Here is a 27,792-nt window from a genome sequence, read left to right on the forward strand (position 1 = left end):
ACAATTATATGGTCAATTAATCTTCGACAAGGATGAATGAATATCCAATGGGAAAAAGAAAGTGTCTTCAACACATGGTATTGGGAAAACTGGACAGCTACATGTGAAAGAATGAAACTGGACCACTTTCTTACACCATACACAAAAATAAACTCAAAATGGACTAAAGACCTAAACTGAGACCGGAAACCATCAAAACCCCAGAAGAGCGCACAGGCAGTCATTTCTCGGACATCGGCCGTAACAACATTTTTCCAGCTATGTCTCCTGAGGTAAGAGAAGCAAAAGCAAAAAGAAACTACTGGGACTTCATCAAAATAAAAAGCTTCTGCGCAGCAAAAGAAACAACCGACAAAACTAAAAGGCAACCCACTGAATGGGAGAAGATATTTGCAAATGACATATCCAATAAAGGGTTAGTATCCACACTACAGAGCGAACTGGTACAACCCAACTCAGTTCCTCTTTGAAAAGCAACCTCAGAAGTTAAAGGGTACTGGGCAGGGTGCTGCCTCTGCAGACTAAGTCATCACACAGCGCCCCCTTGAGGCCTTCCCTACAATGGACCTCTAGTGCCAGTCAAGCTCCCAAGCGCTGCTGGAAGGTTATGGACTCTCCTCGCCCTTCCCACACTGCTGGTGGGGACTGCTACATCTCTTTTTTAGTGACTCATCTGGGCGTCCATGCATGTCTACAGCTGTGTGCGAAGTTCCCTGGGTACCTGAGAATAATTCTAGACTTTCCCCTGAGAAGGGAGCAAGGCTGGGCTGGGTCGTACCCAAGGAGCAAGATGTATAAGATTTCGTTCCAGGGCTGATCTCTGAAGCCAGGACATCCTAAAGTGCAGGTGATCCGTGGGTCACCTGCACAAGCATTTCCCAAGATGCTTGTAAAAATTCAGAGTCCTGGGCTCCTACCTCAGCACTGCAGGATCGGATAGCTCTCTGTGGAACTGAAAGAATCCCATTAAAAAAAATGGCAGTAGGGACACCTCCTTTTAGTTTTGTCTCGTTTGGACGTGGTCACCAGCTATATTTTGTCTATTTTGTGACTGAATCTAAGGTTCCATAACATGCTAGCCACGGCCTGTGTTTTCATTTTTTTTAAAGATTTTATTTATTTATTTGACAGAGACACAGTGAGAGAGGGAACACAAGCAGGGCGAGTGGGAGAGGGAGAAGCAGGCTCCCCGCTGAGCAGGGAGCCCGATGTGGGGCTCGATCCCAGGACCCTGGGATCATGACCTGAGCTGAAGGCAGACGCTTCACAAACTGAGCCACCCAGGGACCCTCAGTCTGTGTTTTCAGATGCCACATGCTGAAAGCCACGAAGGCCCACCCCTGCCTGAACAACTGAGGATTTTTAGGCCACTTCCTGTCTTCCCCTTTGCCATCCTGAGCTAGCCTCCACACACCCATGAGGCCGTTCTTCTGTGAACACAGAGCCTTTACCGCACTACTGAAGGATGCTCCAGGGACCAAGGTTAGAAGTGCCCGGTGTATCCTGCTGACACGGCAGCAATTGCTCAAAAGGTGATTAATGATTGAATGTGGCTCAAAGTATGTATCAAAGCACCTATCTCCTCGAGAGTATGTCATATTTTTTTTTTTAAAAAGAGCTTAATCCAGAGTCACGTCTGATGCCTTAGCAAGAAGAATAAAGTTGAAAGTGGAAGGAGTTCCTTCCCTTAATTGATCCATCAGTCAGTCTTCAATACCTCGTGGCTTGGATGCTTTGGGGAATACAGACATGAGTAAGACATGGCCAGTGTCGTCAAAGAGTTTAAAGCCTACCTAGGGAGACAACAAATACACTCGTGTTAACTATCATCAAAACAAAGGAGTATAGGATCCATGCTGAAAGCGCATTAGAGATGAACACGTGGCACGGGAGGGCTGAGCTGGGCATGGAGCCTGCTTCAGGAGACACCCCCCCCCACGTCCCTCGGCGGTACTGCCAGACATCTCACTCAAACCAGACACATGTAAGTCTTCCTTGATTGCTCCCTCCCCTCAGCCCCCCATATTCAGTGCCTTAGCAAGTCCTTTGGGCTCTAGCTGCAAAATGGATCCCAAATCTGCTCATTTTTCTCCATGGCCACTGCTACCCCCCTAGCCCAGGCCACCAGCGATCTCTGTGCCTGGCCTCCTCTCCTGGCCTCCTACCTTGCCTCTTTCTCTATCTCTCTCTCTCTCATTGCCACTCTCCAGTACAATTTCTTGTAGCAGTCAGAGTGCTATTTTAAAAGTATAAATTAGGGGCGCCTGGGTGGCTCAGTCGTTAAGCAGCTGCCTTCGGCTCAGGTCATGATCCCAGGGTCCTGGGATTGAGCCCGGCATTGGGCTCCCTGCTCAGCGGGAAGCCTGCTTCTCCCTCTCCCGCTCCCCCTGCTTGTGTTCCCTCTCTCACTGTGTCTCTCTGTCAAATAAATTAAAATCTTAAAAAAATAAATAAATAAAAGTATAAATTAGATTATTTTGATCCCTCACTTAAACACATCAGTGATTCCCCACTGCACTCAGCATACACAGAGAACTCGTTCCCAAGGCCTGCCAGGCCCTTCATGGCCTTCGACCTCACTGAGCGCCACTTTCTCCCTGGCTCACTTGTCTCCTTCAGTCGCTTGAAGATGGCGAGCACCCACCTCAGGGTGTCTGTGCAAGCAGTTTCCCTCTGCACGGAACACTTTCTGTGAATATTTATTCATCTAACGGGTCTCAGCTTGGATGTCACTTCCCCCAGAAAGACCTCTCTTGATTCCCCGCCCATCTAAATCAAGTCTGTCGTTACGGTCTCTCCTACTGCCCTGTTGTTTGCCCGCACGGCACTCACTACAATTTATAATTATATGTGCCTGGGTTTATTTGTGTAATGTCCGTCTCCTCCTGTAGACTGCGAGCCTTGTGAGGGCAGGGCATAGGTCTGTTATGTTTATAACCATGTTCTAAATGCCTAGCACAACATCTGATACGTAATAGATGCTCAAGGGGTGTCTGGGTGGCTCAGGTGGTTGAGCATCCGGCTCTTGGTTTCCGTTCAGGTCGTGATCTCAGGGTCGTGAGACCGAGCCCCACGTCGGGCTCCGCGCTCAGCGCAGAGTCCACTTGGGATTCTCTCTCCCTCTCCCTCTGCCCCTCCCCACTGCACTCTCTCTCTCTCTCTCAAATAAATAAATATATATCTTTAAAAAAAAATAGATGCTCAGTATGTGTCCTTGGGCTGAAAGGATGAAAGAAGAAAGGCGTAAGGAAGTGAGGTGGTCTGAGAAGGCTTTCTGGAGAAGAACCAGCAGGAGGATACCCTGAGCAAAGCCCTGGAAATGAGTATTCGTGCACAAGGTACATTCTGGGGATGGGACAGGTCTGACTAGAGTATGGGATCTGTGTGAAAGAAATACTATCGGAAATGTATGTTAGAGTCCTCCCTAGACATAAGTAAAAAGTCTGAGACTCTAGGCTAAGCAGCGGGACCTTGATTTTGTACTTTCCACCATGCCACTACCCTAACCTGGTCCCATCGACCCCCAAAAACAGCCCGGGGTGAGCAGAAGGCACTACTCCTCCTCGGCTGCAAGCAGTTAGGGGTGGCGTGGCCCTCCTCCTCCCATCTCCAGCCTCGGCCAAGGGCCCCGCAGGATTGGGATTGAGCAAGGGGAAGGGGTGGTAAGGAAAGACTTGTCAACATACATCACTGGTCCTCCTGCGTCATACAAACCCTTCCGAATATTCTGTAGGGGTCCCGCTTCCCATCTTGACCCTCCCTACTCAAGTCGACCGAGACATCTAGGAACGACAGTGGTGCCGGCCTCATAAGGTTATCGTGAGGATTAAAATGGGAACTACCTGGCAGGTCCTTAGCTTAGTGCCCAGCGCACCGTAAGCGCTCACTGAATGTTAGCTGTTATTACTCCTCCTCTATAAAATGGGACTAATAATAGTAACCATGCTCCCACGGGATTGTTGTCACTATTAAATGAGATAATACACGGAAATGCCCAGCACATAATTAGCACCCAATAAATGTGAGCTATTACTGCTGTTATTAATAGCACGGATGGCGGCAGCAGTAATACCGAATGGTTCGGGGAAGGAGTAACAAAGACTGAACTAAGGCACAGACATTGGGAAATCCACTGAAGGCAGCGCATGCCTGAAATGGTCACTTCGGGGGCCCCAGAGGTGGGGATTCATTTAGAAAGAAAGGCTCAGGGACTAGTATACAGCCAGTTCGGGGATGGGGGGGGCGGGACGGGTCGCTTGGTCACCAGGCTGAGGCAGGTGATGCCCCGGGAGGTGGCCTCCCTCAAGGCAGGCCCTGTCGCCAGGGCCCAATTCCCAGCTCTATTGATCAGGTAGGAATTGTCACTATGGTAGCATCTGGTTGCCATACTTGATGAATTACCTGGGGAGGAGACGCCTGGGCTCTGCAGCCTGTTGTCTTGGAGGAATGCCAGGGAAGGCGAGGGAAGGGCAACCAACAGAACTTTGTGCTCCCTGGGCTCCTGTGGGAGTTGCCCAGCAGGCCTCATCCCCGTTGTTTTTACTTTGTGAGCCGTTTCCGGGCCTGGGAATCAGCTGCTGTCCAGAATGCCAACGGGACACTGTGGGGGTGCTGTTGCAGGAAGCCCTGTCAGCCTCAGGAGGTCCCCACGCAAAAAGGCCCTGTCCTCTGCTTGTCCCAAACAATGCATACCACACAGGCATCAGCAACCTCTGCTGGGGTGGGAGCGAGGCCCAGGGTGGCCCCGACACTGAGAAGCCAGGGACCAAAGGGCCTACAAGGGTCCCTGAGGTTGGCAACTGGCTGACAGTGACACCTTTCGAGCACTTCTATGTACCAGGCACTGTGCTGAGAACTTTGCAGGAATTATCTTGTTTATTCCCGAAGGGGGGAAAAAAACCCTAATAAGTACCTACTCTTTTATCTTCATTTTACAGGTGAAGAGACTAAAGTTTAGCGAGGGTCAGTGACTTGTCCAAAGTGCCTGGACCCACACCCCTCCACAGGGCTATGTGCACTCCTAATAATTAAAAAAAAAAAAAAAAAGCTGTTGGGGCGCCTGGGTGGCTCAGTTGCTTAAGCCTCTGCCTTGGGCTCAAGTCATGATCCCAGGGTCCTGGGATCGAGTCCCACATCGGGCTCCCTGCTCAGCGGGAAGCCTGCTTCTGCCTCTCCCTCTGCCCCTCCCCCTGCTTGTGCTCTCTCCCTCTTTTTCAAATAAATGAAGAAGACCTTAAAAAATTAAGCTGCCATTTATTGAGCACGAACTCTGGGGCAGACCCTTGACCTATATGATTGCTTTGATTCCTTCCCTGAACTCCATGAGTGGGTACAAATTATTACTCTTTCCATTTTACAGAGTTAAAGGCAGTTAGGTGGTTAAAAAACTTTCCGAGATCACACAGCCAGGAGATAGGGCCGGGATTTGGACTTGGGCACCTGATTGCAGCTTAACCTTACACTGCCTTCTCTTTTTCTCCAAAACAGCTCTTTGGCCAGGGAAAACCTGCAGAAGACAACCGCAAGCACATAGCTTGGCCCATTTGTTTTTGCTCGACTCTCTCCACGGACAAGGGAGAGTCAGGATCATTGCAGATGGGAGACCTGGGGCCTCATAAGACCTTGAGGCCTACTGACTCTCGTGACTGGGAATAACAATAAAAAGAGAAGAGACTCTGTGGAAAATGGGTGGAAGTCTTCATCTGAGGGCTCCAACTCAAAAGAGATTTTTAGAGGAACTGCAGCCAATATAAGACCTTGCCAGGAAAGAGCCAAGAAAGAGGAGAAAAAACTTTGTTTTTGTGCAGCAGTGTTCGGTGCATGCACTCCAGTCAGTGTGAAAAGTTGGGCTTCTTCAAATGGGGCATTAGCTTAGGGTTTGAGGAGAGACTCCGTCCCGTGGGCATATTCTGGAAATCTCGGTGCCTGGATGTGTTGTGCTCATGAGTTTGAGACCCACCAATCTTAGTCCATTGAGTCTGAATTGGTGGCTGCCAAATACCCCTTGCTCCATGCCGCAAGTTTGATAATGACGATCAGGCAAGAAGGACTCAGGTGAGCTGAAAATGCAAGAACCCAAGCCTCTTCTGGGCCCTCCCCCTGACCCTCTCCCCTTATCCAGACCCCCATTAGCTGAGAGCATCCCAGCACTCCCTTCTGACCTCTGGTCCCCTCTAGCCTTGGTGCCGGCTTCCTGACAGGATTAGGAGGAGAAAAATAACTGGTAGGTTCCCTGGCTATGCCGTCTGTGAAACTAAGACTCGCAGGGTCTCGGGAATTTCTCTCTCAATGTGGTTACCCGTGCGCCAACAGCAAAACCCATTTCCTGGCCCCAGCCTTCCAACGATACATAATGACCCTGGCCACATCACTCTGCCATTAAAATGAACTCGCCTCTCTTTCCTGGTGTTTGAAGTTATTCAGACTCTTCAGGGCTCAGGCTTCACAGCCAAGAAAATCTGTTGCACACACTTGCTTTTGGCATAACCGCCTTATTACCGCGGGGGAACGCTTCGTAGCAGAATATTCCGTTTAACCATTCAGGCCCCAGGACCAGGCAGCCAGACCTGCTGCGCTACTCACCAGCCGAATGAACTCGGTGTGCAAGTCACTTGGAGGCTCTGAGGCTCAATAAATGGCAGCTATATATAAAAAGGAAGACTTGCTGTCTCTGAAAGTTTGCCTTGGAGAAGCATCTCTCTGGCTCCAAATTCCCCTGCAATAAAATGCAGGGCTGAAGCGTGAGCCACAAGAATGTAAGTGGGGTAAATGGGTGTATGTTGATGCTGACTCCTTTCCTGTGGGCATTTAGAGAGCAGGAGGGCACTGAGGCCGTGCCTCTAAAATCAGTGCTAGGACGAAGGGAGGGCTGAGGGGTACGGTGAGAGCTGGGGGGGAGGTTAGGGCCTAAAAACCTGGGGTGTTGAAATCCCATCAAGTAAGGGAACCCACTGCCATGCTAGGGGTTTGAGGAAGGGAAGAGAAATAAACATTTTTAAAAGTCAAAGGAGGTGTGGAACCAACAAATGGGATTCGAGGGAGAGCTAGGGCAGAAAGGGTCTGAGTTCTGGAAACTACTTTGTCCTTTCTCAGAAATGCTGCTACTGAAGATTTTGTGCCAAAGGGCCTGAAATATGCTCACGACTGAAGAGCTGGTCAGTCTGTTCATCCAGGCCTGCTCTTATTCAAAAGAACATTCTGCTCTCCACTTACCTAGGCAGAAACCAGCCCCAGGGACCTAGGTCAAAAACCAACCTCCTCGAATGCAGTCTCGTGTCATAGGTTTCTTCCTTAATTTTCTTTTTTTTTAAGTTGTTTTTTTTTTTTTTTAAGTAATCTCTATACCCAACGTGGGGCTCGAACTCACAACTCCGAGATCAAGAGTCACATGCTCTACTGACGGAGCCAGCCAGAGAGCCCTGGTGTCACGGGTTTCTAAGCCAGAGCTACTGGGAGGCCAGGACTTTCTCACTTAGGAAAATGGTTTGTATTCCCTCAGGCCAGAAAGCCCAAGGAAGGGCTCTTGCCTCCTGAAAGTTACCACAGGAGGGGGCTCCCGCCTTCTTTGAATCACCTAAGAAGCTGGTTAAGGCATAAGAATTCCTGGGTCTCCTCTTGGAGTTGTAGATTCAGTGGGTTGAGGTGAGGACTCCAGCTTTTAATGTGCCCAAGTGATTCTGTCACAAAAGCACGCTCTGACTTCAGAGATGAACAGGCTTTATTTGAATGGAAGGCACTACAGGATAGATCTGTGATTCCTAACTATGTCCTCATTGTATATGTGAGGAACCTGAGGCCCAGAGACATTTAAGCACTTGTTCAGGGTCACACAGCTAATTCGTACCAAAACCAAAATCGGAACCTGGGTCTTCTGCCTCCCCATTCACTGTAAGCTCCATTTACCGACTATCTTTGCCTCTCAGCAAGATTTTTTTTTAAAGATTTCATTTATTCATTTGAGACAGAGAGATACAGAGGGAGAGCGAGAGCATGAGCAGGGGAGAGGCAGAGGGCGAGGGAGAAGCAGGTTCCCCGCCGAGCCAGGAGCCAGACGTGGGGCTCGATCCCAGGACCCTGGGATCATGACCTGAGCCAAAGGCAGATGCTCAACCATCTGAGCCACCCAGGCGCCCCTCTCAGCAAGATTTTTCCTGGAAGTTTAAGTACATAGACGGTTGTCCCTCCTGGTTCTAGTCGGAGTTCAAAAGCAATGCTACCTTTGGGGAATAATTCAGTAAAAACAAAACACGATGATCCCGAGTTCTACTGAAAGCATCAAACATAGTTTTAAAAAGAAAAGAAAACCTGACCTTTCCCCTTATGACCATCCATAAGGAGAAAGAGGACACAGGATTTATGTGCAGAGACCATATTTGTGGCTACATTGCTTCAGTTTTGAATCATTCAGCACTGAAGAGGAGACACCCTGGCTTTAAGATGGGACACTCGTGAGCTTAACAACCAAAAGCATGTCTTTCTCAAGGCTGCAAAGATGAACGATTATATTGTCTGGCCATCAGTCCCCCTGTGAACTCTCCTTATGCTACTCCAAACCTTTAAAAGAAAGAAAGAAAAAAACCCAACAAATATTAGATAGGATCTAAAGCCATTTGCCAAATACCAAGATTTTAAGGTAAGTGGGAAACCACAAATCATAAATGTCAATAGTTCAAATAATCCAAATGATTCCTTTGGGTACCATTACCCACCCCCATCTTCTGACAACTCAAAAGCATCCCAGCGATGGGCTGTGTATGTACCGCGCTAGGTAAAGGGAATGATGGGTAAGGACAAAGGGCATTCTTAAGGGTATCCGATGGGGAAGCAGCACCTCAAAGGCACCAAGGTCCATCCCTAGGGGAGACCAGGTGCCAGATTTTTAGCTAGCAAGTGCTGGGGGTAGGTCAGGAGCCTTTCCCAGCAATGTCCAACTCTGAGAGCCCGGTCTCCTCTCCAGCTGTGTCTTCACCATCTGTAAAATGGGCCACCATCGTCACCATCCGTTTGCATGTCTCACACGGCTCTGCCACCCCTCAAGGAATTTTAAGGTTGCTACCGTCACGCTAAAGACAAAAGAGAGTTCTCAAACCACACAACCGACCCCCATGACTTCCATCTTCTCCTAATCCGCAGACCCTACTCGTGGCCTAGAGCAGACAGCCAAATCCCGGGGGCCGAATCTGGACGTGAGCAGGAAGGAGAGGCAAGAAGATGAAGCAAGCAGCCGCAGAGTGAGGGGAGAAGCTACACCTGTCCCCGTTTGCCACCATTCCCTTTGCAGAGGGTGACATCACTGTTTATTTCTGTGAGAATAACTTCTCATGGGAGGGCCTCAAACTTGTCCTCTTTGCAGGAAGTCAAGTTGGATAGAAGCTGACTCCTACTCAGCACTCAGCCTCTGGAAAATTCTGGAACCAATCTAGCTGACCTCAGAGGTCGGCGAAGATGCGGCAGTAGCTTTTTTCCCAAGTGTCTTACAAGGTAGGTCTCTAAAGTCAATTTGCCATTGTCCGCTGCTGCCAACAGAAATGACCCTCAATGGCCACTCATTTCACAGTGAATTTAGAGAGACTTGATGTTGGGAAAATGCGTTCGACACAGTTCTAGTTGGAAATGAATTAAAAAGCCTGTTTGCTTAAATAATTGAAGGTGAAGCATGTATTACATGTGTTTCGCGTGAAGTTAGGGATTTCTGCTCCAAACCTTTCCTGGTGTCAAATATGAATTCCTGCCTAGCACCTGATTTAAGAGCCAAAATCTTAATTATTGGAAGGCATCAAGAGGAGGAGCAAAGTATACTTTTATACTCTGTGGTTGGAATGTAAATTAGTAAAAAGAAGAAGAAGAAGAAGAAGAAGAAGAAGAAGAAGAAGAAGAAGAAGAAGAAGAAGAAGAAGAAGAAAGAAGAAAAGAACACTTCAGAGAACAATTTGGCAAGATCTAGGGAAAAAAAATTCCCTGAAAAAAGCCAGTCCTTGGAATTTGTCTTAAGGAAATAATGAGCCCAATGCATATGATAGAGTCCAAGGATACTCACTGTGGCCTTGTTTGAGTTTTCATAAAAGAACAGAGTGCCAATTAGGAATTTTCAAGTTTGAAACATTTCTGTACAACTGAAAGACACTTTAAAATCGAAGCAAAAAGGTAAACGATAAACTGCTTAATATACTTACAACAGAGGAAGTGTTAGCTGCTGTCTGATATATGAAAAGAGATTGCAGTTGTCAAGATGATAAAGAACAACTGAATAGAAAAATACGCCAATAAACATCCGAAAAGTTGTTCAACCTCTCTGGTACTCAAAAAAAAAGCAAAGAAAATAGGGACTGTTTTCAGCTATCACATTATCAAAGATTCTAAAGATCAAGAGTATCTGAAATTGAGGGAGGAAGAGCCGAGCTAGAGAAATGGCCGTTGGTGGTGGGAAGGTAAGTCGCTATAACCTTCTTGCAGGGCAATTTGGACAGGGCTCTGTTAAAATCAAGGATGTGCAGACCAGTCTTTGAACCAGCAGTTTCACGACTGGCTATTTATTTTACAAAAAGCCTTGCAAGAGTCTGCAGGGGTGCAGGTAAAAGGAAGTCGGCTGCCCCAATATTTAGTAATTATTTTTAAAAATGAGAAAGACTATAAAAATTCATCACTGAAAGCTGGATTAGAGACATTATGTCCCAACCATAGAAATTAGAGTACTATGCAGCTCTTAAAAAGAATGAGACAGCTCTAGGTTTACTGTCAGGAAAAGACGTCCAGACAGAGTTCCATGAGAAGCATGTTGGAGAACAGTATTCAGAGCACTGGTCGCATCCTTTGTTATTTTATGCACAGGAATACATATAGGAATATTCATTAAAACATGCACAGAATGATACATACCAAACGGTGAACAGGGCAGGGATCGGATGATGGAGAGGCCCAGAACATTCTACTTCAGACTGCTATTTTTACAAGTGTACGCGTGTATTATTTTAATCATAAAAATGCTTTTTTGAAACAAGAAGTAAGGCAAGCTGTGCCACTCCCCCACAATCTCCCAGCCTCTAAAAATGTCCTCTTCAAGGACGTGGTGTTCCTGCATCTAAGATAATTTCTAATACCCAAGCCATGGGCTTGTTGCTACTTAGAAGTTAAGAAACACCGGAAAGAAGTGAAAGGGATGCCCCCATTCTTTTAGGAGAGTTTCCTTTCATTCTATTAGGGTGAAATTGACACCCCTTCTAGAAGGACCTTCCTCTCCTCTTTTCACATCTCCCGCCATTTTTCCTGCCCTGCCTCCTTTGCCCCCTGCATGTTTTTCATAAGGTTGGGAGAAGGGAACATGGCTTGTTCATTTCAATTCCTTTTCTGTTTTTACCTCAGGAACTAAATCCAATCCCATTATTTCATCCTAAAGAGATTCCACACTAACTTCCACTCCCCCAGTCTATTCAGCACAAGGCTCATCCTGGTATTTCCAATCCCTTCCTCCCCCCCAAGTTAAGGTTGACAATTCCAACTCCGGGAATTTTTCGTATTTAGGGAGCATCTACAAGTGACCCTACACTGTGTACTGACACCAACAGCCGGCAGAGTTGGAGCCCTGCACCTACACGACCCTCAAATTCCATGCCCTTTTTGGGGGGAGTTCATCAGTAGCATTCATCAAACTTTCAAGGAGGTCATGGGTCCACAAAAAAAAGTGAATCATCACCAAGGAAGAAGGACTTGGTGATTCAATCATCCACTGAGTATCGAAGCAGAATACCCAGTCCTGAGGTTTCTAGAGTGGCTGGATGAATCAGACAGCCGGGCACTCAAGAGGAACAGAAAGAGAGAGGGGAAGCATGGCCTTTTGGGGCTCCACTAGAAACCTTTCTCTCCGCTAAAGGTGCCACACGAGAGCCCACACAACTCGGGCCTGGACATGACCTCCAGGTCCCACTGAATGAGCCAACTCACACCCCCCTGAAGTACACAAGAAGACGGCTGGGTCGAGTGGAAAGAGCATTAGGAAGCAGCAGATCTGAGTTCAGGCTCTAGAATGACGACTGTTGTGTCATGTGATAGCTGTGGGATCCTAGTGAACGCACTGCACTTCTCTGGCCTTTTGCTCAGCCGAAACAGAAGCTTTGCACCAGATGAACTTGGAAAGGCACTTGCGGTTCCACCATTGTGAATCTCCCCTACTGAACAGGTATCTCTGCCAAACTCTCCAGAACAGAGGAGGACTTCGCTCTCGAGGTCCAGTAGCGCAGTCTTCAAGTCACAGCGTCTGCTCTCATGGCTGACCTAAACCCTCTCTGCTGTAACTGAAGCTTGTTGCTTTCATGCGGGGAGTGGCCAGTTGCGCGTAAGGTGCACGGTGGAATGGGTAAATCTAAGGTCTCCCCGTCAGTCTCTACCCCTGAGCCAGCTGGCAATGGTTATTAGCTGTTAATTCTCAAGAAAGGCACTCTTCCTTCAAGGTGGCTTGTAAAGAAGAGAGGTTGAGGGCATTAATGAAGAGCCCAGGGAATTGGAGAGGGTCAGTAGTCACACGAGTGCTTTTTCTGTGGCCTTTAAATTTCCTTAAAGATGGCCACGCCTTCCTATTGACCACATGGGCCAGGCACGGGGGCCACTGAACATGAACCCTACAGTGGCTGCAGCCAAGATGGCCCTCCGGAACTACTTCTGCAGGAGAATGAGTCTGAAGGATAAAAGCAACTTTCCAACTCAACTTAATTTCCACCTCCAGGGTTCTCTGGTCAGCAGGGTATGTTCAAATTGATGGGATTTTTCTTACGGCCCTACTGATGATACCTCTGGCCCAGGAAATTAGAGGCCACACTGGAATCTTCAGGAAGTGGAAGGAAGTAAGCGCAAAGAACTGAGTCACCCAAGGTTGAATGAGGATAGGTCTTTGCAGTCAAAGCCGAGCAGAGAACTGAGGCAGTCTGCCCAACAGTGCAGCAGAAAAACAGGATTTGGGCCTGAATTATCAGGATAATTGCCTTAATTCTGCACTTCCCTTTCATAATAACCTCGAGTTTATATAGAGCCTTTCTTCTAAAGAGCTCAAAATACTTGCAGAGATATTATCTTAGTTGTCATCACAACATCACAGACGGTGAGAACAATGATTATTATCAGCCTCATTTGGCGCATGGGGGAAGGAAGGCCCAGAGGGTGAAGCGAGGTGTCCAAGTTTACCCAGCAAGATACCGACAGCCTCCGAACTCTGAGGGAAAGGCTCTTGCCTGGCACTGCCCAGCGAATATTCTTCTCAATAGCAGTCCGGCCAAATGCCTGTCGGAACACCGGGTTCTGTGGGCAAATACACCTGGGAAAGGCTGCAGATTCTCCGCTCCTGGCAAGTCATCGTATACATTAGCCTGGTAAAGGCTTTCAGAAGCCCTGAAGTAAACAAACCTGTTTTTGCTTAAGCAAGAATTTCCCAAATTTAACTTGACCACAAAACTCTGTGTGTGTCTGGATGTGAGTGTGTAACACCTACTAGCATCCGGTGGAACCAGGCTTCTTCGTCACCCACACTGGCAAGCCCTTGGCCCAGCCACTAGAGTTACCTGAGTATAAACACAGCAGACGTATCCATTCCGTTCCAGCCCAAGCTGTGGGGGAATGTGCCTTAGAGATGCTGCCTGATACTTTCTGCTACTGACAGCCAATGAGCAAAGGACCTTGATGTGCCCAAATGACCCCGGGCCATCATTTCCTCTGCCTTGGGGCACCGGCCAGGCTGGAGGTGGGGGGAAGTCAATTCAAGCTCAACCGCTTCTGCTGGCATTCCTTTCAAACAGAACCCAGGGCTATTTTTGGTCTTCATTTCAGGGAGGAGATGCTCAGGATGCTGGTCCAAGCCCTCAGAGCCCACACTCTCAACTAGCATTGTTTTACGCCCACCAGGCACTTCCAGCAGAAATCATTCATCCCTTAGGTTCCTTTCCAGTGCCATTTATCAGCCCGTGCAATTGGCCCCAACACAACAAAACGGGAGACTCAGAATGTGCGCCCCTATTCGGGCTTAACCGCAGGCGTCTTAAGAGTCAGTCCTCACACAGCCATTCCTGACTATGCATCTAACATACAGGACAGAAATCCTGGGCTATTATTAATTACCAGTGACACCACTAACAGTATCTAAAATGTAAAAGTCCCTGAAGACCCTGTCCTGGTTAATTTGCATTTTACATACAATCCAAATGATAAAAGATAACGGACAATGGATTTCATATTTATTACTACCATTTCCATGCTTTCAGTAGTCAGTATTTATTAAACACCCACACCATGAGGGAAAGTGCCTGCACTGACATTGGTAACTTCTTGTGCACAAAGTAAATACAACGCGGGTACATCTTTCTTTATCCATCTATTGGCTACACAAAAAAATTGTGTAAATTGCATTTGGGGTAAAAATCTTCACTGTAAAGGTCAGAGGGGCACTGACACTTAAGATGATCTGATTATGAAGCCTTTTGTAAAGCAACACATTCTGCAACGTGAATACTGTCCATCTAGGTCTTTTGCCTTGTAAATACATACTCACCCACAGCAGATTTGCTTAAAGCAAAACACTAATATTTTTAAATGAGCTGGACCTTTCTTAAGATGGGGACATGTGCTGATCTTTATCATAGATAAGAAACTGCTGGTTCCTTTTGGATTCACCATTAATCACCATCCCAGGCCAGTTTGTGATAGTAATACTTCTGAGGACTCCCTGCCGTCTTACTTAACTATGACCCCTCTGCCTTCGTACATGCCGGTCCTTCAACTTGGCCACCTGGTGAATTCATTCTTCAAGACTCACTCACATATCACTTCCCCCATGAAGCCTGTCTGTCCGTCCGTCTGTCCTTCCTTCCTTCCTCCATTTCTTTTTTCTTTCTTAAAAGATTTTATTGAAAGAAAGAGAGCACGCGTGTGCACATGGGAGAGGGGGGAGGGGCAGAGGGAGAAAGAGAATCTCAAGCAGTCTCCCCGCTGAGCGTGGAGACTGACCCTGAGATCGTGACCTGAGCCGAAATCAAGAGTTGGACGCTTAACTGACTGAGCCACCCAGGCGCCCCAAAGCCTCTCCTGATCATACCTCCCACCCCCAGCTAGGCACCCCTCCTCTGTGCTCTCACAGTACCCTGCCTATCTCTTGTCATACTCTACTGTAATCATCTGCTTACACACTCAGTCTTGTCTCCCGGACTGTGCACTCCCTGAGAACTGAGATGATGTTTTATTCATTTATTCGTTTATATACTTCCAATACCTAGCATTACCACTGGCACATAGCAGGTGTTTAATAAATGTCGGTTGTTTGAACAATCAGTACCCTTAACTGTACACTTTTGGCCCCTGACAAATAATGCTTTCTTAAAGCCTCAAATAAAATGTACAAGAGAAGGTCTAGCAGTGCAAGAGAAGATCTAGCAGTTTTGTTCATGTTTGTTGATTTCTTCTTTCTTTGATAAAAAACAAAACAAGACACCAGACCAATTCACATCTTACAGTTCCAGGAGAATAAAAAAACCCTCTAACCCATATTCACTACTAATACATAGGTGCATCTAGTATGTTTATTTTTCTCCAAACATACAGCTACATCCTGGCTCAAAAGTAACATCACTGCAGCAAAGACGACATGAGCATCCACTAATTAAAGGGGTGTGGGGGGAGGCACTGCAGGGATCACTGTAAGAGCTTTGGATCCTCATTGGCTGAGAGAGGGAAACCTGCTAAGAAAGTTGGGCGTCTTTGGGGGAACAATAAGGATGTCCAGTAGGACTTGGTCAACCTGGCTGGAAATTCCACAAGCAGAATGTCCTAAGCAACAGCCCCAAGCTGGGGGGATTTCCATCACTTTGAAACCATCATTACCCTTCCAGTGTGGGCAGAACAGGTTGGACCTGATCCGCCTGCGTGTTACTGCAATCTGGCTTGGCATGGGATGATACCCAAGGACATGTAATGCCAGGAGTAACCCAGCCCCATGGCGCGCGCGCGCGCACACACACACACACACACACACACACACATACACACACACACACACACGACACCCCACACTCCAACTCATACTCACTGCATCCCACACAAAACCCGCACCATCTCCCCCCCACCCGACACACGCCACCGCATTCCTGTGTGCCCAGTCACACACACAGGGAGTGCCCCCTCGCATTCTCTCACTTCCCCAGTGTGCCTGGCCCACACCCCACACCGCCCGCAGACTGCAGCCTAGCCTGGAACTGGAAGCTGGTGCGGACTGGTTTTTGTTGTATGTAACAAAGCCCCATGCACCCAGGTGCCCCGCTGGATCGGCTCCATCCATCTCTCCCCGCCCCCATCCACGAGCTCCCAGAACAAGAGAAAGCTCAGCTCTGGGAAGTGGATGCGGGGAGTGGGGGTGCACGGAAAGAGAGCTTGAGGGGTGGGCGGGGAGCGGGAGTCCGGGCAGCTTCGGGGCTCCCTCGCCACGAAGCCAGAGGGACGGCGAACTGGCCAAGGGACCGAGCTGCCCTCCCGCCCCATCGCACCCCGTCTATTCATAGAAAAAACCCCAACGCGGAGAAATCATCGACCCCCGCGCCCGCCGCGCGCCCTCCCGGCGGCTCTGGGGAGCCAGGGGCGCTCCAACTGCCCGCAACAAAGCGCCCCCCGCACAGACCTGTTCCAGGTTCTCAGCGGCCCGAGCGCAGGCAGCCGCGGCTGAGGGTTCTGCCCTTCGCCGCCGCGGACGGGAGGAGGAGCAGGAACTGGGGGAGGAAGGAGGACGAGAGGGGAGAGGAGACGGTGGCGGCGGCGGCGAGAGGAGGAGGAGGAGGAGGAGGAGGAGGAGGAGGAGGAGGAATAGGAGGAGGAGGAGGCGGCGGCGGCTGCGTCTGCGGCCGCTGCTGAGGATGCTCCGGCGGGAGGCAGGGCCGGGCGCGCGGGGCGTGGGCTCACGTGCGCCCCGCGGCCCCGGGATGCGCGCGCGGCTGGGTGTGTGAGAGCATCTGGGTGGATTTTGACTGTGATTATTCCAATTCCGACCTAGTCTGGAACTTGTGGTTCCTGCAGCCAGGCGGAAGTGAAACCCTTTCACTCTCCCAAGCCTGATTGTGCCGACCTGGCGATGGGGGTGGGGGTTTGGGAGCGAGGGCGGGGAGATGGGGTTCAGCACTAGGGCTCCGGGCCTGCCGTCAACGCCTGCACCTCTTTTATTCAGTCTTCTTTCTGGGTACTGGTGGCCTGCGTCCGCAAGTATCTCTGGAAAGCCTATGGCCAAAGAGAATAACAGAAAGAGACCCGGAGACCGAGGACAGTCCCCATCCACATCACATTGCATTGAGTGAGCACTCACGCTGTGCTGAGCCGGCTGTCTCCAGTACCCAGAAGGCAATTTTCTGTTCTAACTTGGGATTGACTTTCAGGAGTTTGAGGTGCCCATAACCTCATACGAGATCTACCTACACTTCACCTTTCCTCCTGTGTCTCATTCCATTGCAGTATCTCTGCACTTGTAACCAACGTGGCATCCATTCAGTTCTGTACTTTTTAGTCTGCTTACCTAGGCAGCATCATCCAGGTCTCTGGTTTCCCTGGTGTCAAGGGGTCATTTAATCCTCGTGCCACTCCCCCTCTAGGACTGGGATATTCAGTTTAGATGAAAACCAAGCCTGGCTTCCTGGGGGTCACACAGTCGAAGGTCATCATGGATCCGCTGGAGACCCCGTTTGGCTTTGGACCCCTAAAGCTAAGATAAGGGGAAATGAATTGTGAGAAGCAGAACTTTTCCCCATGATTCAATCCTTGTTGAAGCCCTTGCTAAGAACTCTGCTGAAAGTCTTCCTGCTCAAAACTTTTTCAGCATTTCACTTCGTCTTGCTAGTGGTTTATGCTTGTAGAGTACGTTGGGATTTACAAAGCACTTCCCAATAATAGGATCCCTACCATAACATCTCTGTGAATTAGGCAAGGAAAATACATTATTCGTATTTTACACATGGGGAAACAGATTCAGCAAGATTAAGTGGTTTTGCCTAATATTACAGGCTAAAGAGTGGCACACTCAGAATTGGGACCCAGATGTTCAGATTTCCAGGCCAAAGTTCCTTTTTTTAAAATTCCATCTTGGAAAAACATTTCAAACTCATCTGTTGATCTCCACGTTGGAGGTAAATGGTTTAGCGCCTACACTAAGTTGAAATTACTAACTAAAATATTTCGAAAAAGTATTTTCAGTTAGATCCATACATTCAGGTACAACTCACAAGTTAGTGGGCAAAAAAGAGTCAAAGATTTTTGGGCCTCAGTTTCCAATCAGCAGACATAATTATTCCTTTGATTCTGTTGCCAGCTACTGCAAGCGTAATTTGAAATGAAGGTAGAGAAAGGACAATACAAAGAGGGCTTATTTGAATTTCCTGAGGTGATAATCTTGTGAATGTTTTCCCCACAAGCTAGATCTGCATCCTCTAAGTCATGAGAGTGAATCACTGTTTGCCACCAAGGGAGGAAACCTGTCTCCCACACAGCAGCCTGGGCAGTCCCAGGAGCGTGCAGATGGATATCAAGCCAAAGAAACAGGTGAGTGCAGCAGGTAAAAGCTCCACTCTGGAGTCAGACCCAGCTGGAAAATCCTGGGGAATGACTCCTTATCAATGACCCACCTGTCAAATAGGTGTAGAGGTGTGAGGACAAAAGGCAGTGCAACAAGTGTGTGAGGCAGAGCGAGGCTCCATAAATGATAGGTATTATTATTCAAGAAAAGCGACAAGTGCCTCCATGGGCCTTTTTCCATTAAAGGCAGAATTCCTTTATTACTAGTAAGACCTCGACATCGAGCGAACGCAGAGAAAGAGATGTCTTTGCTCCAGGATTGGAGAGATCAAATGCTCATGATGGGAGGTAGGCATGATAAACAAATAGAGATGAGGAATTCTCTGTAACTACTGAGGACCAAGCATGGAACTGAGAAAAGAAGAGGATCCGAAGAGGATGATGAAGAGGCCATGCAGGATTGCGCAGGGGATTGTGACCCAGATTCTTGCTATACTCATGGTTATCAGGACATGCCTGCTAGCGGTTTTGTAACAATGTACATGATTTCCTCGGAAGGGGAGTTTTGGCTCCTCTGAACAAGTATCTGTTTATCAAAAGACCTAGGAACTGCCTGGGTGGCTCAGTCGTTAAGCGTCTGCCTTCGGCTCAGGTCATGATCCCAGGGTCCTGGGATCGAGCCCCGCATAGGGCTCCCTGCTTGGTGGGAAGCCTGCTTCTCCCTTTCCCACTCCCCCTGCTTGTGTTCCTGCTCTCTCTCTCTCTCTCTCTCTCTCTGTCAAATAAATAAATAAATAAAATCTTAAAAAAAAAAAAAGACCTAGGAAAGAATTCCATTCAGAATATATCAGAGATACCTGCATCTTCTGTCCAGCCAGGGACTCCCTGTTCTGATTTGGTACCAGAAACTATCCCCGTTTGAGCTTTGACAAGCACAGAGAGATTGAGTCATAACAATGCTCAGAGCCAAGGTGCAGAAAAATGGTGAAGGAGATGAAATTTGTCTCCGACACACTTCCAGTCTCTCTGCGTTGCATGCTTTCCTTCGTACTTCTAATATCTGGACATCAAAATCCCTGCCTTTCCCAACTGGGGAAAAAGTGACCTGACCTCTTCGTTTACAAGAAAGTGCCTTTGTGTGCTTCTCTTTGCAAAAGGAAGATTAGCTGGCGGAGACAACACTAAGCCCAGTGAAATGGATCACTGATGCTATATAGAAGTTCAGGCATTCTGGGTAGTAAAAATACCTTGGGTGCTCTCAAATCATTCAGTTTTCTCACCACAAATTATTTTTTTCCCTGATAACCACATCACACAAGACAAACATGCAGAATGGTCTGTGTGATGCCAGGCACCTAAAACTGGAAATGATGCAACTGATGAATCACTGAACACTACATCTGAAACTAATGATGTACTTACTATATGTTGTCTCATTGAATTTAAATTAAAAAAAATTAGAGGTAGGAGACGAGGCTAGGGGGTAGACAGAGTTCAGGTCTCTCCCTGAATCTTTTTCTTTATTATTGTGGTAAGAACGTTTAACAGGAGAGATCTACCCTCCTGACACATTTTTTTTTTAAGTGTACAATACAGTATTAACTAGAAGCACAATGTTGTACAGCGGATCTCTGGAATTTAGTCATCCTGATAACTGAAACTTTATATCCAATGAATAGCACACCCCCTGCTCCCCCTCCTCCCCAATCTCGGGCAACCACCACTCCACTCACTGCTTCTATGAGTTTGGCCATTTTAGATACCTTATAGAAGTGAAATCATGTGGTATTTGTCCTTCCGTGACTGGCTTATTTCACTTTGCATAACATCCCTCAAAGTTCATCCATGTCCCATATGGCAGGTTTTCCTTCTTTTTTTAAGGCTGAATAATAGTCCACTGTATGGGGGCGCCTGGGTGTCTCAGTCGGTTAAGCAGCTAACTTCGGCTCAGGTCATGATCCCAGGGTCCTGGGATCGAGCCCCGCATTGGGCTCCCTGTTCAGAGGGGAGCCTGCTTCTCCCTCTCCCTCTGCCTGCTGCTCCTCTTGCTTGTGCACTCTCTCTGTCTCTCTCAAATAAATAAATAAAATCTTAAAAAAAAAATACTCCACCATATGTATAGTCCATCCATCCATTGATGGACATTTAGGTTGTTTCCACATTTTGGTTATGTGAATAATACTGCAATGGACACGGGAGTGCAAGTATCTCTTCAAGATTGTGATTTCAGTTCTTTTGGATAAATACCCAGAAGTGGGATTGCTGTAATCTTTTGAGGAAATGCCATACTGGTTCCCAGAGCAGCGGTACAATTTACATTCCCACCAACGTGTAGAAGGGTTCCAGTTTCTCCACATTCTTACCAACACTTGTTATCTTTTGGTTTGGTTTGGTTTGGTATGGTTTTCGCTTTCATTTTGGTTTGATAATAGCCATCCCAACAGGTGTCAGGTGATTTCTCATTGTGGTTTTGATCTGAATTTCTCTGATGATTAGTAACGTTGAGCATCTTTTTATATACCCCTTGGCCATTTGTATGTCTTCTTTGGAGAAATGTCTACTCAGGTCCTTTGCCCATTTTAAAATTAGGTGGTGGTGGTTGTTATTTGCTCTTGAGTTGTAGGAGTTCCTTACATATTTTGGATATTAACCCCTTATCAGATACAGGATTCACAAATATTTCCTCCCATTCTCTAGGTTGCCTTTTCACTCTGTTAATTGTTTCCTTTCCTGTGCTGAAGCTTTTTAGTTTGATTCAGTCCCATCTGTCTGTTTTTTTTTTTTTTTTGTTGCCTCTGCTTTTGATGTTATATACAAGAAATCATTGCCAAGACCAATGTCATGAAGCTTTTCTTCCATGTTTTCATTTTAAGAGTTTCATAGTTTCAGGCCTTATGTTTAAGTCTTTAATCCATTCTGAGTTGATTTTTAGGCATGAAACATGGTAAGGGTCCAATTTCTTTCTTTTGCATCTGGATATCCAATTTTCCCAATGCCATTTGTTGGAGAAACTTTTCTTTCCTCATTGTGTATTCCGGACACCCTTGTGGAAGATCAGTTCACCATACATGCATGAGTTTATTTCTGGACTCTCTGTTCTGTTCCATTGACCTCCATGTCTGTCTTCATGCCAATACCATACTGTTTTCATTACTGTAGTTTGGCAATATAGTTTGAAATTAGAACATGTGATGCCTCCAGCTTTGTTCTAGTCTTTTGTGTTTCCATATGAATTTTAGGATTGTTTTTTTCCAGTTCTGTAAAAAATACCACTGGGATTTGAATCTGTAGGTCACTTTGGGTAATATGGACATTTTAATGATATTGAGTCTCCTAATCCACAAACATGGGATGTCTTTCCATTTATTTATGTCGTTTTAAATTTCTTTCATTAATGATTTGTAGCTTTCAATGTACAAGTCTTTGACCTCTTTGGTTAAGTTTATTACTAACGCTTTTATTCCTTTTGTTGTTATTGTAAATGGTATTTTTTTCTTAAATTCTTTTTGGATAGTTCATTGTTAGTGTGTTGAAATGCAACTGATCTCCATATATTGATATATATTTGAATATATATATATATATAAATAAATCTATCACCACACACAGTTATCTTTTTGTTTGTGTGTAGTGAGAATACTTAAGAAGTACTCTCTTAACAAATTTCAAGTGTACAATACAGAATTATTAACTATAGTCACCAAGCTATACATTAGATCTCCAGAACTTATTCCTCCTGCATAACTGAAACTTTGTACCTTTTGACTGAGGTAATTTCCTTCCATTCCTATTTGTGAAGAGGTTTTTTTTTTTTAAATCATGAAAGGATTTTGAATTTTGTTAAATTTTGTTAAATGCTTTCTTCCTGCATTTATTGGGATGATCATGGGACTTTTATCTTTCATTCTTTTAATTTTTTTCTTCCAAGTTTTTGGTTAAATTCCAGTTAGCTAACATACAGTATAATATTAGTTTCAAGTGTAGGATTTAGTGACTCATCGCTTACATACAACACCCAGTGCTTATCACAACAAGTGCCCTCCTCAACACCCGTTATCCATTTAACCCATCCCCCCACCCACCTCCCCTCCAGCAGCCCTCAGTTTGTTCCCTACAGTTAAGAGTCTGTTTTATGGTTTGCCTCTCTTTCTTCCCCCCTGTGTTCATCTGCTACATTTCTTAAATTCCACATATGAGTGAAATCATATGGTATTTGTCTTTCTCTGACTGACTTATTTCACCTTGCACAATACTCTCTAGCTCCATCCACGTCGTGCAAATGGCAAGATTTCATTCTTTTTGATGGCTGAATAATATTCCATTGTGTATACATACCACCTCTTCTTTATCCATTCATCATTCTTTTAATATGGTATATAGCACGAATTGATTTGTATATGTTGAACCAATCTTGTATCTAAGGCTTGATCATGGTATATGATCCCTTTAATATGTTGTTGAATTCAGTGTGCTAGTATTTTGTTGAGGGTTTTTGCATCTATGTTCATCAAGGATATTGGCCTGTAATTTTCTTTTCATGTAGTATCTTTGTCTGGCTTTGTTACCAGGGTAATGCTGGCTTTATAAAATGAGTTTGGATGTGATTCCTCATCTTAACTTTTTTGGAAGAGTTTGAGAAGGATTGGCATTAATTTTTCTTTATATCTTTCATAGAATTCACCTGTAAAGCCAACTCATCCTGGGTTATTTTTGTTATTGTTGTGAGGTTTTCAGTTATTGATTCAATCTCCGTGCTAGTTAACAGTCTGTTCAGATTTTCCATCTTTTCATGAATCAGCCTTGGTAAGGTGTATGTTTCTAGGAATTTAGTCATTTCTTCTATGTTATCCAATTTGTTGACATATAAATGCTCACAGTGCTCTCTTATGATTCTTTTTTATTTTTGTTGCACCAGTTGTAATGCCTCGTCTTTCATTTCCTATTTTATTTATTTGAGTTCTCTGTTTTGTTCTTAGTCTAGCTAAAAGTTTGTCAATTTTGTTTATCTTCTCAAAAAACCAACTCTTAGTTTCATTTATTTTTTTTTCTACTGTGCTTATACTCTCTATTTTGTTCATTTCTGTTCTGATCTTTATTATTTCCTTCCCTTTGTTAATTTCAGGCTTGGTTTTTCTTCTCTTTTTAGTTCCTTGAAGTATAAAGTTAGATTGTTTATTTGAATTCATCTTTTTCAATGTAGTCACTCATCACTAAAACTTTCCTTTTAATATTGCTTTCACTACATCTAGTAAGTTTTGGTACATTGTGTTTTCCTTTTCATTTGTCTCAAGATACTTTCTAATTTCCCATTTGATTTATTCTTTGACCCATTCATTGTTCAGCAATAATTCCATGAATCTTGCATTTTTAGAATAGGCCCTTCTTGTGAGCATATTATAATGAGCCTCTACTCAAAATAGAGTACCAGGAAATAATCTAGTTAGTGAAAGTTTCCAGTTTGTTGGGGTCCTGTTAATTAAGGCTTTACTATAATCCCAAAATACAAAAAGGATTTAAAATAATCTGACCTTTTAAAAATAGAACATAAAACCTAACCCTATTTAATCTTGCTTCCCTTTGTTTTATTGCCATGCTTCCTGTCTAAGCTGTTGACCATTACTTGGTATTAAAAAGTTTCCACAATATTTATTAACTAGTCTTTCTACTTCCATAAAGGTTTAGCCTTTTCTATAATATAAGTTTTAAAAAAAAAGTTGTGGTCCCCATCCTCTAAGAACTGGAAGGAACTAAGTATTTAATTGATCATGGATTTCAATTACTGCTGTATGTAAATTAGTATAAGTTCTCTGGAGGACCAGGTGGCAATGTGTATCAACAGTTTTAAAAAATTACATGTGGAAAAAAAGTTTTCCCAGGCAATTTTCTGAATTTCATAATTGGAAACATAGTCAGGAGGACTGGTTTTCCTCTTGATTAGATGAGTTATTTCTATGGACAGATTTTTTTTTCAGGACCCAATTTCCTGATCTACAAAATCAGGTAATAATTTTTTAACACATGTTGCCTTGCAAAACTGGGAAAGATTGAAGGCTTGTGGGGAGAGTGCTACATAATCCATGGCTTTCAGATATTGATGCTAAAGGCAATACATGGTGAATATGGGTACTAAAGCCCCTTTAAGAGTCAAATTATAAAAGAAATGGAAAATGATTAATTCAAGACTTTTTACAGTATGCATGTTAAAATAGCAAGAATAATCAACAAAAGTATATACATGAAATATATAACTTTCAAATCAGCAGAGAGAAAAATGGAATTCAAAAAAATTTAACCCAAAAGAATTCAAGAAAAGAGAGGGAGGAAGGATGCCTGGGTGGCTCAGTTGGTTAAGTGTCTGCCTTCGGCTCAGGTCATGATCCCAGGGTCTAGGGATCAAGTCCCACATCAGGCTCTTTGCTCAGTGGGGAGCCTGCTTCTCCCTCTGCCTGCCACTCGCCCTGCTTGTGCTCTCTCTCTCTGAGAAATAAATAAATAAATAAAAATCTTTTAAAAAAAGAGAGAGGGTGGAAAATGAAACAGTAAAAGGGACAAACAAAAAGCACATAATAAGAGGGAAGGGATAAATCCAAATATATCAGTAATCATTCTAAATACAAATGGACTAAAGCCATTAATTAAGATTTCAAGGATTGTCAGAATGAAAAAAAGAACAAACTCCAGTTATATACTGTCTATAAGAGAATACCTTCATATATATTTTAATGTAAGAACACAGAAAGACTAAATGTCAAAGGACAAAAAATATATATATTACTGGGTAAAAACTGACCAAAAGAAAGCTGAAGTAGCTATTTTAATATCAGATTTTTAAAATGTAAAGCAAAAGCATTACTAGAGGTGAAAAAAAACACTTCATAATGGAAAAAGTAAATTCAACTAGGAAGATATAACATTTCTAAATGTGTAATTGTCTGTTAACATGGCCAAAGTTTTTTTTTAACAAAAACTGACAAATTTACAAGGAGAAATTGATAAACCCACTATCAGAGTGGGAGATTTTAACACAGTTTTCTCAGTAACTGATAGATCACGTAGGAAAAAATCAGTAGAAATAAAAGATCTGAATAGCGTAATTAACAAGCTGGATTTAATGGACACATATTCAAAATTTTTAACAGAGAATACACATTACTTTCAAGTACATTTGGAACATAATACAAAATTTGACCATATGCTAGCTTTAATAAATTTCAAAGATTTGATACCCTATCAGCCACCTACTCTAAATACATACAATTAAGTTATAATCAATCTAAAAATATGACTAGAAAAAAACTCTATGTTTGGAAACTTAAAACAACTTATTAGATAACTTACAGGTAAAAGAAAGATCATATTGAAAATCAGGTTTGGAACTGAATGTTTAGAAGTGAAAGATAATGATAATGCTGCATATCAAAACTTGGGGGATGTGCTAAAGTGATATTTAGGAAATAAATTGACTTAAAAGCTTTCACTAGAATAGAAGGACGACTCAGAATTAATCAAACATTTAATTTAAGAAATTAGAGAAAAGGGGCACCTGGGTGGCTCAGCTGATTGACTGCCTTTGGCTCAGGTCATGATCCTGGTGTCCTGGGATCAATCCCCACGTTGGGCTCCCTGCTTGGTGGGGAGTCTGCTTCTCCCTCTCCCTCTGCCTGCCACGCCCCCTGCTTGTGCTCTGTCTCACTCTCTCTGTCAAATAAATAAATAAAATCTTAAAAAAAGAAACTAGAGAAAAAATATCATAATAATCTTCAAGAAAGCAGAAGGAAATAATAGATATGAGTAAGATGAAATGAAATATAAAACCAACACATACTACTATCAACAAAACCAAGAGTTATTTCATTGAAAAGACTAATAAAATACACAAATCTCTGGCAAGATTAATCAAAGGGGAAAAAGCACAGGTAGTGCAAATACACATTGTGGAATAAAATAAGCAGGTAAGAATTACAGATGCTGCAGAAAATAAACAGATAATAGTAAGATAATACCAAGAACTTCAGGTCAGTACATTTGAATACTTGGATTTAAAAGTTGACACATTCTTAGGAAAATATAATTTATTAAAAGTGACTTAAGAAATCGAGAATTGAAAAAGTCCTCTAACCATTAAAGACGATGAATCTGTACATAAAATTGTTCCTGCAAAAAAAGCCACCAAGCCCACAGCACTTGACAGGCTAGTTCTACCAACCATTCAAGGAAAATATCATTCCAATATTATCTAAACTCTATTTTATCTGATCAGAAAAGGAAATAAGTAACACTCCCCAAGTTATTTTGGTAACAAAACCTGACCAGGACTATATATAAGAAAGGAATGTTACAAGTCAGTCTTGCTCATGGTTATAGATGTAAAAATTATTTTTAAAAAATACTTGCAAACTAAATTCAGTGATATATGAAAAGATAATGAATATTTATCAACTCGGGTTTATCCCAGGAATGCAAGGTTGGTTTGGAGAATTAATTAGCATAACTCATCATATTAACAGATTACAGAGGAAAAAACCCATATGATAACCTTACTAATACCTAAAACACATTCAATAATATTTAAGATCCACTCATGATTTTAAAAAGCAGTTCCTTCACTAACTGGGAATAGAAGGGATCGTCCTATACTTGACAAAGGGCATTTATACCAATAACTACAGCAGACATCATATCCTTAAAGTATTTTCTTAAAGTATTCCCTTTAAGATCAGAAACAAGAGAAAGATGCCTCCTAGAACAACTTCTGTTCATCATTATACTAAAGGTTCCAGCCCATGCAATGAAACAAGAAAAAAAGAAAGATTAGAAAAAATAGAAATAAATGGTGATTATTTGAAGTTTGTGCAGTATATTTTATGGCAATCATATGCCAATAAAGCAGTTTTAAAAAACCTTTATGTCTTGATCCTGGCCTAACCTGAGCCAACCTGGTCTTATGTAATTTAAACTGACACCTCCAATACTGAGGTAGAAGTGATCCTATGACAGGAAGACCACAGCCCAGGTACTTTCACCAATATGTCTCCCTCTCTGGGAAAATGGCCCAGGTTGAGGTTAACTACTTGGTGTAGGGATAGGAACTGCTGGTAATCAGGAGTACCTTTTAAGGCCAGGGGATCTCTGCACCTATAATGGTATAGCACACACTGTGCATCAGGATGCCGTTGAAGCAAAGCTAAAAGCTCAGGTTTGCCAGGGAAATGTCATTGTTCTAGAAAAGGTAGAATTTTCACATCCATGGTTTCCCATTGAGTAGATGCCCAAGCA

General features: G+C 44.3%; 1 protein-coding gene across 2 annotated transcripts in view; it reads right to left on the reverse strand.

Moving 5' to 3' along the window:
- Positions 1-16,769, reverse strand: part of PAK3 (p21 (RAC1) activated kinase 3) — a 247,666-nt gene extending 230,897 nt beyond the window's left edge. For both annotated transcript variants that reach the window (XM_073885710.1, XM_073885709.1), the window contains exon 1: positions 16,643-16,769. The gene's annotated coding sequence lies outside the window, so the exon portion shown is untranslated. The remainder of the gene's footprint in view (positions 1-16,642) is intronic.
- Between the last annotated feature and the right edge of the window lie 11,023 nt (positions 16,770-27,792).

This window comes from Callorhinus ursinus, unplaced genomic scaffold, assembly GCF_003265705.2.
Source record: "Callorhinus ursinus isolate GAN/ISIS: 27379988/994484 unplaced genomic scaffold, GSC_fseal_2.0 scaffold65, whole genome shotgun sequence".
Taxonomy (NCBI): Eukaryota; Metazoa; Chordata; class Mammalia; order Carnivora; family Otariidae; genus Callorhinus; species Callorhinus ursinus.